This window comes from Oryx dammah, unplaced genomic scaffold (assembly GCF_014754425.2).
Source record: "Oryx dammah isolate SB20612 unplaced genomic scaffold, SCBI_Odam_1.1 HiC_scaffold_2, whole genome shotgun sequence".
NCBI lineage: Eukaryota > Metazoa > Chordata > Mammalia > Artiodactyla > Bovidae > Oryx > Oryx dammah.
In genome coordinates, this window is record NW_024070186.1 from 38,955,498 (window position 1) to 38,969,359 (window position 13,862).

Below are 13,862 nucleotides of genomic sequence, written 5' to 3' on the forward strand. Positions count from 1 at the left end.
GTTCCAGTTTCAGAGCCCAAGAGGTCTATTTAATTTCTCACCAGCTGTGTGTGTTTGGATGCGTTATTTCATTTCTTGGAACCTTACAGTTTCCTGATCTGTGAAAAGAAATACAATAGTAGGACCTAAGGTTGTCATGAGATTTATAATATAGCATATAAAAGAGCTTAAAATAGTGTTGTTGATCCGACTGTTATTGTTATTATTATTAATGAAGGGAGCAGGGGGAACAAGGAAAAGTCTAGGAATATTTTAAGAGCACTGATCTCCTGGGGATAGAGAGTTTGATATGGGAAATAACAATGTTGAAAGGAAAGATTGGAAAGGTTTAAGAGTAAAGTGTGCCTAATTAAAAGTTTTACTTGGCACCAAATGTGAAGAGATCAATGTAAAGTTGTTATACATTTCTCCAAAAAAGACAAGCAGATGGCCAATAAACAAATGAAAAGATGCTCAACATCACTAATTACTCAGTTCAGTCGCTCAGTCGTGTCCGACTCCTCGCGACCCCATGAGTCGCAGCACGCCAGGCCTCCCTGTCCATCACCAGCTCCCAGAGCTCACTCAGACTCATGTCCATTGAGTCCGTGATGCCATCCAGCCATCTCATCCTGGGTCCCCTTCTCCTCCTGCCCCCAATCCCTCCCAGCATCAGAGTCTTTTCCAATGAGTCAACTCTTCGCATGAGGTGTCCAAAGTACTGGAGCTTCAGCTTTAGCATCATTCCCTCCAAAGAAATCCCAGGGTTGATCTCCTTCAGAATGGACTGGTTGGATCTCCTTGCAGTCCAAGGGACTCTCAAGAGTCTTCTCCAACACCACAGTTCAAAAGCATCAATTCTTCGGCGCTCAGCCTTCTTCACAGTCCAACTCTCACATCCATACATGACTACTGGAAAAACCATAGCCTTGACTAGACATACCTTAGTCGGCAAAGTAATGTCTCTGCTTTTGAATATACTATCTAGGTTGGTCATAACTTTTCTTCCAAGGAGTAAGTGTCTTTTAATTTCATGACTGCAGTCACCATCTGCAGTGATTTTGGAGCCCAAAAAAATAAAGTCTGACACTGTTTCTACTGTTTCCCCATCTATTTCACATGAAGTGATGGGACCAGATGCCATCTTCGTTTTCTGAATGTTGAGCTTTAAGCCAACTTTTTCACTCTCCTCTTTCACTTTCACCAAGAGGCTTTTTAGTTCCTCTTCACTTTCTGCCATAAGGGTGGTGTCATCTGCATATCTGAGGTTATTGATATTTCTCCCGGCAATCTTGATTCCAGCTTGTGTTTCTTCCAGTCCAGCGTTTCTCATGATGTACTCTGCATATAAGTTAAATTAGAGAAGTGGAAATCAAAACTGTTAATACAATGAAGTATCACTTTACACCAGTCAGAAGGGTCATCATCAAAAAATATACAAACAATAAATGCTGGAGAGTATGTGGAGAAGAGGGAAACCTCCTACACTATTGGTGAGAATGTAAACTGATATAGCCATTATGGAAAACACTATGGAGATTCTTTAAAAAATCTAGGAATAAATTTACCATATGATCCAGCAACCCCATTACTGGGCATATACCCTGTCAGTTCAGTTCAGTTCAGTCGCTCAGTCGTGTCAAGAAAACCACAATTCTAAAAGACACATGTACCCTAATGTTCATTGCAGCAAACTATTTACAATAACCAGGACGTGAAAGTGTCACGCGAGTGTATGTTCTTCAGTTCTTTGTCTCGTCACAACAGAGATTTGGAGTGATGGACATTAAAGCCCCCTCGGCGTGTCACAGCTTTCAGGTCTTGGATAGACGGTGTTATAGCTCTCAGGTCTCGAATGGACCATGTTATAGCTCTTAGACAAATCAGTGTTACATCTCTATTTTATTTAGAAGATAGCAGGAAAATCCATCTTTGAGGCTTGAGGGCACGTCGATCCAAAGACATGAGGAGAAGAGCGCCCCAGCGCGCAGGAGAGAGAGAGAGCTAGTTTAGGCTCTTCTATTTATATGTTTATCTCTCCCTGGGCCTGTCCTATGTAAATTGGGCCAGGCACGAGTGTTGTTTGTTTTACCTGAGGTCCTCACTCCAGTCCTCGGACCTTCTTTTGTTCCATTTTCGCGGGCTTTTCCCTTCTTTGTCTTGTAGCCACCGCCATTTTGGATTCTTTTTCCCTGTTCTACCTACCTAAGAGAAGCAACCTAGATTTCCATCGATAGATGAATGGATAATTAAGAGTGGTACGTATATACAATGGACTATTACTCAGCCAAAAAAAAAAACAAAAACAAATCTGAGTCAGTATTAATGAGGTGGATGAACCTAGGGCCTGTTATACAGAATGGAGTCAGAAAGAGAAAAACAAATATCGTATATTGACGTATGTATATGGAAACTAGAAAAATGGTATTGATGAACCTATTTGCAGGGAAGGAATGGAGATGAAGATGTAGAGAATGGACTTGTGGGCACAGTGCAGGATGGAGAGAGTGCGATGAATGGAAAAAATAGCATCAACATATGTACACTATCATATGGAAAATGGATAGCTGGTGAGAAGTTGCTGTATAACACCGCTTAGTCTGGTGCTCTGTTATGACCTAGAGGGGTGGGAGGTTCAAGTGGGAGGGGATATGTGTGTAGTTGTGGCTAATTTGCACTGTTGAATGGCAGAAGCCAACACAACATTGTAAAAATTTAAAAACAACATCAACAAAAAGTAAAGTCATTATGAAGTAGCAGAGAGGGAAGCCAGAGAAGACTGTTAGTAAGAATTGGAGAAAGCTAAGGACTTCGCTGGTGGTCCACTGATTAAGACTGCAAGCTTCCACTGCTGTGGGTACAGGTTTGATCCCTGATCAGGGAAATGGCAACCCACTCCAGTATTCTTGCCTGGAAAATCCCATGGACAGAGGAGCCTGGCAGGCTACGGTCCATAGGGTCACAAAAAGTTGGACACAACTGAGCGACTTCACTTCACTTCAGGGAATTAAGATCCCAGATACTGCGGGCCTACATGCTCATTCGCTTCAGTCATATCCAACTCTTTGCGACCCCATGGACTGGAGTCCGCCAGGCTCTTCTGTCCATGAGATTCTCCAGGCAAGAATACTGGAGCGGGTTGCCATGCCTTCCTCCAGGGGATCTTCCAGTCCTAGGGATTGAACCCCCTTCTCCTGCATGTCCTGCGCTGCAGGCAGATTCTTTACCCATTGAGCCACCTGGGAAGCCCCATATGCTGTGTATCAGGGCCAGAAAAAAGAAGAACGGCTAAAATAAGCAATCAGTTCTAGCAATTCTCACATACTATCTGTCTTTTTTTCCATTTACTGGTTATTATTACTATCTAACATGGTGGTGGTGGTGGTGGTTTAGTCGCTAAGTTGTGTCCAACTTTTGCAACCCCGTGGACTGTATCCTGCTGGGCTCCTCTGTCCATGGGATTTTTTCAGGCAAGAATACTGGAGTGGGTTGCCATTTCCTTCTCCAGGGGGTCTTCCCAACCCAGGGATTGAACCCAGGACTGCAGGCAAATTCTTTACCAACTGAGCCATAAGGGAAGACACTATCTAACATACCTAGTGCTTTAATTTTATCATCTGAACTGCTGCTGCCAAGTCGCCTCAGTCGTGTCCGACTCTGTGTGACCCCACAGGCGGCAGCCCACTAGGCTCCCCGTCCCTGGGATTCTCCCGGCAAGAACGCTGGAGTGGGTTGCCATTTCCTTCTCCAATGCATGAAAGTGAAAAGTGAAAGTGAAGACGCTCAGTCATGTCCGACTCTTAGGGACCCCATGGACTGCAGCCCACCAGGCTCCCCCACCCATGGGATTTTCCAGGCAAGAGTACTGGAGTGGGGTGCCATTGCCTTCTCCGATCATCTGAACACATGCCCGTGTAATTCAGCGGTTCCCCCACATCTTTATTTTTAGAAATGAACAAACTAAAGGCTGATGCATTTCATTACATTGCCAAGTTGATAAGATTTAGCCACAATCAAGATGGAAGCTGGGAGAATTTCCAGATTATAGAGCTCGTCACCAGATGCTAAGCCTCTATTAAGGAAGTGAAATTGTGTGATTGATGGCTGGAATAAATTCATGCATGAAACAGGAAATAACAAGCAGTGAACAGAAAAGAAATCTACAATAGGGAAAACAAGCAGTATTGGAGGAAATAGCAATTATATAACAGCATATTGTCAACTGAAACAGAACAAACACTAGGCTAATTAAAGTACCGTTTAAGTACCATTGTGTTAGTTGGGGTGTTTTATATCATGACAGAATTTAAAATTAAATTCTAACTTTAACTGCTGCCCCATTTAGTAAAATCAAGCATATCATGCTTGTCTCTCCCCTTCTGCTGGCACATGGTGTTGTTTTGTCTCCTGTTCTGTGTCTAAATTGTGGAGAAAACTTTGACATTTTCATCCAAGCTCCACAGATGAGGACAGTGCTGTCTCAGATCTGTGTTCTCATCTTTTCTGTTGTATATTCTCTTCTGTAGAGTATCCTTCTCTGACTGAAAAATGTATTTGATCTTGCAATTTGCAAGAGAGTGGCAGAGGAGGGGAGAATTTGTGAAATATGAAGTGTCAGTGGCTGACAATGAAATCTCCAATATCTACTCTTCTTTTTTGAGTCTAAGGAAAATAAAGTGCATGAATTGAGGATTTCATTGAAAGGGTTCCATATGGAAAAAACTGGGGGACATGAGCCAAGGACTCTTGGAACATAACATGTAGATGGCTACCTGCTTAACTTACACTAGGTGCTAGCTTCAAATATTAGTTTAGTTGTTTTTTTAAAGTACTGTAAAGGAGGCTGCCTGTAAATGATCTGATACACTCCTGAGTATTTAATGCTACTTTTACAATGAAGATTCCTAAATTTATATCTGCTGTTATTATCCTCCACTTTACATTCAGATGCCTCCTGAACATCTCCATTTAGATATTTCGGTCTTAATATATACAAAAACGAACGTGTGCTTCTTCCTCTCCAATTTTTTCTCTTTATCACCCAGTTTTCTCTGTGTCATAAATGGTACCACCAGTCACGCAGCTGCTCAAATCAGAAACCTGGCAGTCATCGTTTTTCCTTTTTCTCTCAGCTTCCACACCCATCATCAAATCCTCATTATTTAAACTCCAGAATATATCTTCACTCTGACTTCTTTCCATCTCTACTGCCACAGCTTCGGTCTTGTCCATTATTTTCTTCTTGGATTATTGCAGCAACCCCCTGACTGGCCTTCTTGTTTTCTCTCAGGTCTTTCTTCAGGCTCTTTCCTACATAGTGGCAGGGTGGTTCTCTTGAAATGCAAATTAGATCATGTCATTTCTTGGCTTGAAATTACTAATTGCCTTAACGATAGAGCTGGAACCTTTTGAGAATTCCCTGGCAGTCCAGTGGTTAGGACTTGGCACTTTCATGGCCTTAGACCTGGGTTCAATCCCTGGCTGGGGAGCTAAGATCCTGTAAGATGCATGGTGTGGTCGACTCTCCCCTCCCCCCACCCTCTTCCCCTGCAAACAAACAAACAAACAAAAGACAACAACTGAAAAACTGGGACCTTTATTATGCTCTACAGACCTCCACATCAGTGATTTTCAAATGTAAGCATTTTAAAGAATCACTTGGAGTTAAAACACAGATCCCTAGGCCTGACTCCCAGAAAAATCTGATTCTCTGCCTGGGCCTGAGAACTGAGATTTCTAACAAGCTCCCAGATGAGGCTGATTTGGCTAGTCGAGAAGCTTGCCTTGAATAGAAGTGTCCAATTAAACCTCTTTTACCTCCCATCCCTTCCCTCACTAAATTCCAGCCTCAATGGTTCCCCTACCCTCAATTATGCTAGACTTGCTCCAGCCTCAGGGTCTTTGAATATGCTTTCTAGGTGCCCTTACTAGCATTTATTCTATCTTTTTCTGATGACATCATCCCAATTTCCTTACTTCTCTCCTGTGGTGTGTGATCTCATGAAACAGTTAATTAAGACATCAAGGGATGAACAAGTGCCTCAGAATAAGCCAGTTGGAAACACTCTCATTGGAGTTTGAATTGTGAGCAGAATGATGAAAATGGCTGGAATAGTACTGCCAGGATGACAATATTGATTCACTGGGACAATTAGAGTCACTGGTTATTGATCCTTACAAGACTGTACTTCAGGCATCCCTTTAATCCTGTAAGTATTGTCATATTCTTCAAGTAAATTGCCTTTTTTTAAACTTAAATTGATCAGAATTGGTTCCTGTGAAGTTTTGTTCTTTAAATTTTGACTTATGTCAGCTTTTCAGAAAGTTTCTTTGACAATTTTGTACAATATAGGTCCCTCCTTTAATTCTCAAATGATTGTTTTGCATATATTAAGATAAACTTTTCAGTTTAAATATATTAATGTGGTGAATCGTACCAATCAATTTTATAATGTTAGCTTAAATTCAACATTTTTTGGTCATAGTATTTATTTTTAAAGCTTTGCTGGTTTTAGTTTACTAATGTTTTATTTGGGATTTTAGCAATATTCATTCAAAGTGAGATTGGTCTATGATTTTTCTTTACCTGTATTGTCTTTGTTCAGTTTTTTTAAAAGGGCTATTTATTTATTATAATTTAATTTGTTTATTTTTGGCTGTGCTGGGTCTTTATTGCTGCATGGGATTTTCTCTAGTTGCAGTGAGCAGAGGCTACTCTCAATTTGCAACGAGTGGGCTAATCTCAGTGGTTTCTTTTGTAGAGCATAGGCTCTAGAGTGCAGACTTCAGTAGTTGTGGAGCACAGGCTTAGTGACCTCGCGGTGAAGAGCCTAAGCCACTCCATTTTGCCAAAAAAAAAAAAAAAAAAAAGACTCCATTTTAGAGTTCTGAGGAAAGAGTCTTTGGAAATCCCCTGACCTCACCCCACCACCTGCGAGCCAGTCAGATCCCAGATCAGGATCTCCTGACTTTACCTTCAGGACTTATGACCTGCCTGGGAAATTCGAATTAAGCCCAGGAAATGGGAACCAATCAGAACCCGTGACCAGCCCGGGAAATGAAAACCAATCAGAACCCAACACCTAACCCTTCCACAGAAGGTAACCAATTAGACGTCTCCCAACCCGGAAACTCCCGTTTTTCGAATTTTTCACGCGAGAATACCCTATATAGGCAATGTAACCCAGAGTTCGGGGCTCCTCTCCTTAGCCATTGCGTTGGTAACGGTGGGAGCCCCAGCTCGAGCTTGGTAATAAAAACTCTCTTGCTTTTGCATCAGATATTGGCTCCTTGGTGGTCATTGGGAGATTTCGAGACTTGGGCATAACAGCGGCATATGGAATCTTCCCAGATCAGGGATGGAACCCATGTCTCCTGCATTGATAGGTGGATTCTTTACCACTAGTCACCAGGGAAGCCTGTGCCCTCATTTTTAAACGATGGCTTAAATTTGACACAATAAATTCTAGCTTGATAATTGTTAACTATTTATTTTAGTATTTGAGGATATTATTTCATTGACTCCTGGTTTCTTGTGTGCCTATTGAGAAGCCAGTTGCCATTCCTTTGCATTTTATTTTTCTTTATTTTAGAATGTCTTTTTTTTTTCTTTAAATTTCCCCACAATGAACCTAGTTATGAATTTATTTTGTGCTTCGTTAGGGACACCTAGATAGGAATTGTTGTGTCATAGGAAATATTACTTTCCAGTCTTTTCTCAGATAATACCAAATTGTTTCCCCAAATGACTGTCTTGATCCATATTCCTGAGTTCTTACATCTTTATATTACATTATGTCATCTGAATTTTTGTGTGCTTATTTTTGTGATAATTTTTTTTAGCAAATGAAGGAAGACTGCTTCTCAATGACCCAACTAAGAAAGGAAAAGTTGAAATTGTATGTCAGTCATCTGCAACTCATCCTAAGGGAAACAATGACCAGATTGTTTTTTAAGGCATTTATATTTAAATAGAACTTTTTGGGGGTCTGACCTTTCTTAAATCCTTGAAAATAAACATTGAAATACCTTTAATACCTGTTGTGTGTGTGTTCTGAACTTTTCTTCATTTATAAGATTAACTTATTAATTAGTTTAGAATTTGGTAAAGAAATGGCAGACATTCTAATCTTTGGCTAAAAATGTGGGTATTCCATACATATATGGATTCCTATGGATGCTTTATGGACTTCCCAGGTTGCTCAGTGGTAAAGAATCCACCTACCAAGGCAGGAGACTCGGGTTCAATCCCTGGGTGGGGAAGATCCCCTGGCAGAGGAAATGGCAAGCCGTTTCAGTATTCTTGCCTGGGAAATCCCTTGGACAGAGGAGCCTGGCAGGCTACAGTCCGTGGGGTCACATGACTTAGCTAATGAACAACAACACTAACAATGGATTCTAATCCTTCTTCTATCACGGTAATAATTTTACTTTCTTCTTTTCAAAAATCTTTTTATCTGAATAAAAAATTACTTTTTTTCTGATTCTAAATATAACAACTAGAGTAATTTTAATGTCTCTAGTTGATCTTAGTGATTAAAGATACTGCCTGCATTATTTTCATTATTTAGGAAAAACTACTTCTAAACCATTTTAGACAATTAGGTTGTTGGGTATCTTGTCTTTTCAGTTGTTGCTGTCTCACACTATATTTTGTTTAGTCGATAAGCGGTGTCTGACTCTTTGTGACCGCACGGACTGTAGCCTGAGAGGCTCCTCTGTCCATGGGATTCTCTAGGCAAGAATACTGGAGTGGGTTGCCATTTCCTTCTCCATACAGTATATTGGAGTTAGGAAATTCTACAGTTTTATATGCTGTTTGTACTTTTAGGAGGATATAAAAAATAAAGGTCAGCGTCTGACTTTTCTTTTGTCTAGGTAAGGAGATAATTAGTGGCTATTAATATCAGGTGCCACATTAACCCTTCATGATCTGGAAAACCATAATTAAGATGTTTACCAACCTTACTGTCTAACCTACTTAAAAAAATTAGTACATTTTCCCGATCTATTTTCTTCTAGTTTGCCTTCATTCAACACAATGGGGAGAATAAATGCTTCTGCAGGATGTAGCACATTCATCTGCCTAATTGCAGAATAACACATTACCTTGTTTGTAACTGATTTGAAGAGCACAATAAAGTCAGATTAAAATGTTCTGTATCCAGTGTGTCTTTATTTTTAAAAAATATTTATTTGGCTGCATTAGGCCTTAGCTGTGGCATGTGGGATCTAATTCCCTGACCAGGGATCAAACCCCAGCCCCCAACAAAGGGAGTGCAGTCTTAACCACTGCACCATCAGGGAAATCCCCCAGTGTGTCTTTATTTAAGGAATGAACAAAGCTATTCTTTTTAACCTGTAAAATGTGGGCATTATTATTTTTTACTTTTCTTGATGTCATGCAAGGAATCTTGGATTTAATATAAAGCCAGATTGAGATAATTTGATGAAAAAATGCTTACAGGGATATTCTAACTATACTTACACCTATTACACTAGCCTTCATAATACTGTTCCCCATTCTGACTGTTTCCTTATAACTTTCTTAAAGGCAGGACTGTTTATTAAGTATTGAATGTCTTTACAACTGATGAGAATCTAAGAATATATAGAATGTATAGTTAGGGATACACTGAAGAGGAAAGTACCTTTGATGACCTTTATTTAAATTTTGAGTGGGTAATACTCAAAAGGTACAAAAGTTGAAAGGCACAAAAGGATATACAACAGGGAGTCCTCCTGTTCCTCCGGTCTCCTCAGAGCAATCCAGGTAACAAGTTGCAGCCAAGGGTATTCTGCAGGTGCTCCAGGTAATAACTCCCTCTCGGCTCTCCTTTTTCTAAAAGTGAGGTTGAAGGAAGTGAAGACTGTCACTGGCTCTTAGAGGTGCCTTATTTTAAAGCAGAAGCAGAGCCAGAATCCCTGGCATTCTAGATCATAACTCTTTGCAATCCTTGCAGTAAGCCCACATTACCTCTCTACAGTGTCTAGTTGTTAACTGGCTCATCAGCGTGGATGTTGGATGTTTCAATCCGGATAATTCAAGTTTAAAAGTAGCTTGGCTTAAAACCGGAGTACTTGGGGCAAGGAAGTCTTATCAGAAGGCAACATTTTTGTTGTTGTTGTTCATTAAAGGAAAGAAGGGTTTTAAAAGGCTGACCTAGGGTTTAATCACACGGTTTGACTTTTGTTGAGTCTCGGGGATGGCGCGTGTCAGACCCAAAGCGCAGACGTCAGCACGGTTTCCACTCTGGCATAGGGGGACTAGTGTTCAGCCCAAGGGCTGCTCGCTCCTCTAACAAGGCGACCGGGACTCTAAGGCGCTGGCCTTGGTTCCATTCTTTAGATCTCGGCCTGGACGCGGTGCAGAAGGCATAAGGCCTCGTCCTCGCCTCTTCCACTAGTCCGGTGAGTGCGGCACAGGAGAGTCGCGATGGCTCCAGAGCAGGCTCGCCCCGGGGGAGTCCGCCAGCTGGGTCTCGGGCTGCTTCGGCCCAAACAGCCCCAACGGACTAGGCCAGCCAGCTCTGGCCGCTCGGTCCGATCAACTCCTGACCCACGGCCTCCACTCTTGGGGGGACGCGACAGGATTCCATAGCCAATCCCTCGGCCATGCTATCCCTTTCCCCGCCAAAAGCAGATCCTTCAGCCTCGCTCCACAAGCCAGCCCCACCCTGCCCTGCCCTTCCATTCCAGAGAGGAACGGTCACGAGGCCAAGAACGCGACTCCGCGCACTAGGCATCTCTCCGAGCTGGACCCGAGCAAGCAGCTAGACTCGGCGAGAGAGTGGGAAGGAGCCTTAGCGAGCAGTTCTGTGGCCCAATGGCTTTCCTCTACCTTCGGGTGCGGGCCAATGAGGGGCAAGGGGCGGGATTTCCGCCTCGCCTTCGGTGTTGTCGTACGCGCTCCGACTCTGGGCTGTGGGGGTCGGTGCGGAGATTCAGTCATGAAGTCGGGGTAGAGACTTCTGCAGCGACGCGGCTGGCTGCCTGTTTGTGTTGCAAGGTCAGCTTCCAGGTAAGAGCCTCTCCTGCGTGTCGACGGCCGGACTGCAGGTTTTCCCCCGTGGGGCCTGCCGGGGAGAACACACCCCCTCGCCCGCCCTGAAGCTCCGAGGCGGCCCCGCCGCCGTGCTCTTGGCTGCTCCTCAGGCTGGGTGCGGAGGAAATTAGTTTAGTTTAGTTTTGTTTTGCAGAAGATAAAATAAAAAATCCTGCGCTCAGAGGCCGAGTCTCCCTTGCATTCCTGCGCCATGAGTTTGTGTGTATCTAAAGTTGTTGGGTTATCTGTTTCGCTTTTTGCATTCCGCTCTTGAGGTGTCTTGAGCCTGGGAAGCTGTCCGGAAGTCGTCTCTTTCCGGGCGTCCCTGGGCGAAGTCGCTTCAGTTTAGTTGTGGGAAGGCTTTAGTCTTTGGGAAAAAAGAGGGCAGTCGCCTCTTTTCTTTCTAACCTTCCTGCCACCCCCACCCCCACCCCCACCCGGAAGCTCGATAGAAGGTGGGATGTGATTCTGCTAGGGACAGATAACGACGTCCCTGGCCCCTAAAGTTGGCAGCTCTGCCGGGACGCTTATTGAGTTGACCCGCACTGATGAAAGGACTTTATCTCAGAGAGGGAGTGGGCAAACACCGAAGCCAAGCGATCCCAGAAGCACTCATGCATATTTGGTGGCAGTCACTGAATGTTCTCTGTCAGCTTTTGGGTAAATTCCTCTATTAAGTCCTGATTTGGCAATAGTAGATTTCCAAAACCATCTTTTCATCTTCAGTTTCAGCACCGTGGGCAGCTGCTTAGGTTCTTTGTTGTTACCCAAACTAGCCTGACAAGTGTTCCTCAGTGATGCTGCAGGAACGGGGAAAACTAAGCATTCCTTTCCACAATGATCTGTTGTTCTCCAAGGACATCTGCAGTATTTCATACAATGTAAATAAATAAGATGGGTGTGCTGTCGGAGAGTTCTAGTTAGAGATACAGCAATTCAGGGTTTAAGGAAGGGCTTTCAAGGATTTAATTTTTGTAGGGATACATTTTAATGGGTCTATGAGATTAGCTTCATTTTGGAGTAACAAAACTGGGCTGTAGTAGCAGGTTTTTTTTTGTTTTTGTGTTTTTGATTGAATAGCGTGTGGGATCTTAGTTCCCGTACTCTGTGGTAGCAGTTTAAAAGAACTTTAAATAGTAGATAAGAAATGTGGTGGGGTCTCTGGTGACTCAGTGGTAAAGAATCCGCCTGCCAGTGAAGGAGTCATGGGTTCGATCCCTGGATAGGGAAGATCCCCTGGAGGAGGAAATGGCACCCCACTCCAGTATTCTTGCCTGGGAAATCCCATGGACAGAGGAGCCTGGCGGGCTACAGTCCATGGGGTCCCAACGAGTCAGGTGAGACTAAACAGCAGTAACAAAGAAGTGTAGTGCAGGGCTCATGAGGATTTTGAAATCAATTTAGTGCATTGACATTAATGTTAGAAAAAACCAAATAGCATAGGACATCCTGTGGAGTAAGAGTAAATATTATTTCATGAAGCTTTTGTTTCAGGTTTTAAAAAATGTATGAATGTGAAGAGGAAGATGTAAATGTATACCGTATTATTGTGGATTGTGGCAAAACACTGGATCCCAAATTTGGGAGTCATACTGGGTTCAGCCTTCAGGTCTGCCATTTACTAATTCTGTGACATTATCTGTGAATAAGGGAAGAACTATAAGAATTAATTGATATAAAATATGTCTGTTACATAGTTAAGCCTCAAAGTAGTTGTTTTTGTTGTTGTTATTTTTTGGAAATGTTGACTAGAAGCCCAGTTCTGTAAGGAATGATAACTGCTGTTTTAATAATATATTTATTTTTACCCCTGCCTTTATTTGAAGCCAGCAAGCTTCATGTCTCCGTGTATAACATAAATCATGTGGACAAAAATGTTAATTTGCAGCGGTTTAATATTGAAGGATTGGGAGTAAGTTCTCATCTATCCTTGTTTAAAGCTCATTTCTTGTAGGCATTTTGCAGGGGCCTAAGTTACTGCATTCAACACCCTTCCTTTGATGTTTTTCTGCATCCCAGAGTAACATAGATTTATCAAAAGTTTTCCAGGCACTAATTTTAACAAAGTAAGGGCAGGACTAAGAGTTTGTGTCTTTGAACAAAATTGGATAGGAAGGCATTTTATGTTTTATAGTTTTTTCCATAAAGATGTGTGAAATAGCGTGGTCAGATATCATGGTGTGCTTATTTCATGTTGCTATGACCTAAAGATGGTTGATATTTAAGTAAAAAGTGTGGTTTTGGATATTTTGAAATCTGGGAATGTTTAGCAGAAGTCAAAATAGTTTGGATCAAAGTAGTGTTTTGTACCATTTGACATATTACTGCCATATGGCATTGCATATGGTAATTTCACATGACATAAAAAAGGGAAGAAACTAAGCATTGTTAGTTTTTTCAAAAGAAGAAACAGAATTAATAGACATTTCTTTTAATTAGGTCATGGTGGATAATCATTGTTTCAAAATTCATGTATTCTGCAAATATTTATTGAGCATTTATCAAAAATGCTAGTTTTCATAATCCTTTTACATTACATAAAAGCTAATTTAGGAACAATGAGAACATATAATCAGTATTGTCAGTTTACATATCATAGTACATAGATAACAATCACAGTCATAATGGCTAACATTGTTTACTACAGGCAGACAATTCTAAGCACTTAATATTTGTGATTCTCTTTTTTAGATAGGGAAATGAAGGCATCGAAAATAGAAAACTTTGTGAGTTCACACAGGTTGTTAGTGGAGTAACTGAAATTTGAATCTAGGCATTCTGATTGTAAAGCCTGTCTTGTATAATGTTTTATGCAAATGCTGTGGAGTTATTTTGGATT

The 13,862-nt window shown here is 41.8% G+C and overlaps 1 protein-coding gene and 1 long non-coding RNA gene across 6 annotated transcripts in view; one reads left to right on the forward strand and one right to left on the reverse strand.

Moving 5' to 3' along the window:
- Window positions 1-1,970: 1,970 nt before the first annotated feature.
- On the reverse strand, window positions 1,971-6,994 carry LOC120858542. Its single transcript, XR_005719890.1, has 3 exons — window positions 6,853-6,994; window positions 4,847-4,848; window positions 1,971-1,983 (listed from the first exon to the last, which is right to left on the reverse strand). It is a non-coding gene; the product is annotated as an uncharacterized LOC120858542 (long non-coding RNA).
- A 3,824-nt stretch (window positions 6,995-10,818) lies between these two features.
- The window catches only part of RNF13 (ring finger protein 13), a 121,044-nt gene continuing 118,000 nt past the window's right edge, over window positions 10,819-13,862 (forward strand). For 4 of the 5 annotated variants that reach the window (XM_040234713.1, XM_040234690.1, XM_040234704.1 and 1 more), the window contains exon 1: window positions 10,857-10,999. The gene's annotated coding sequence lies outside the window, so the exon portion shown is untranslated. Of the gene's footprint in view, window positions 11,000-13,862 lie in introns of all 5 variants that reach the window. The other variant, XM_040234681.1, reaches the window with a different exon arrangement.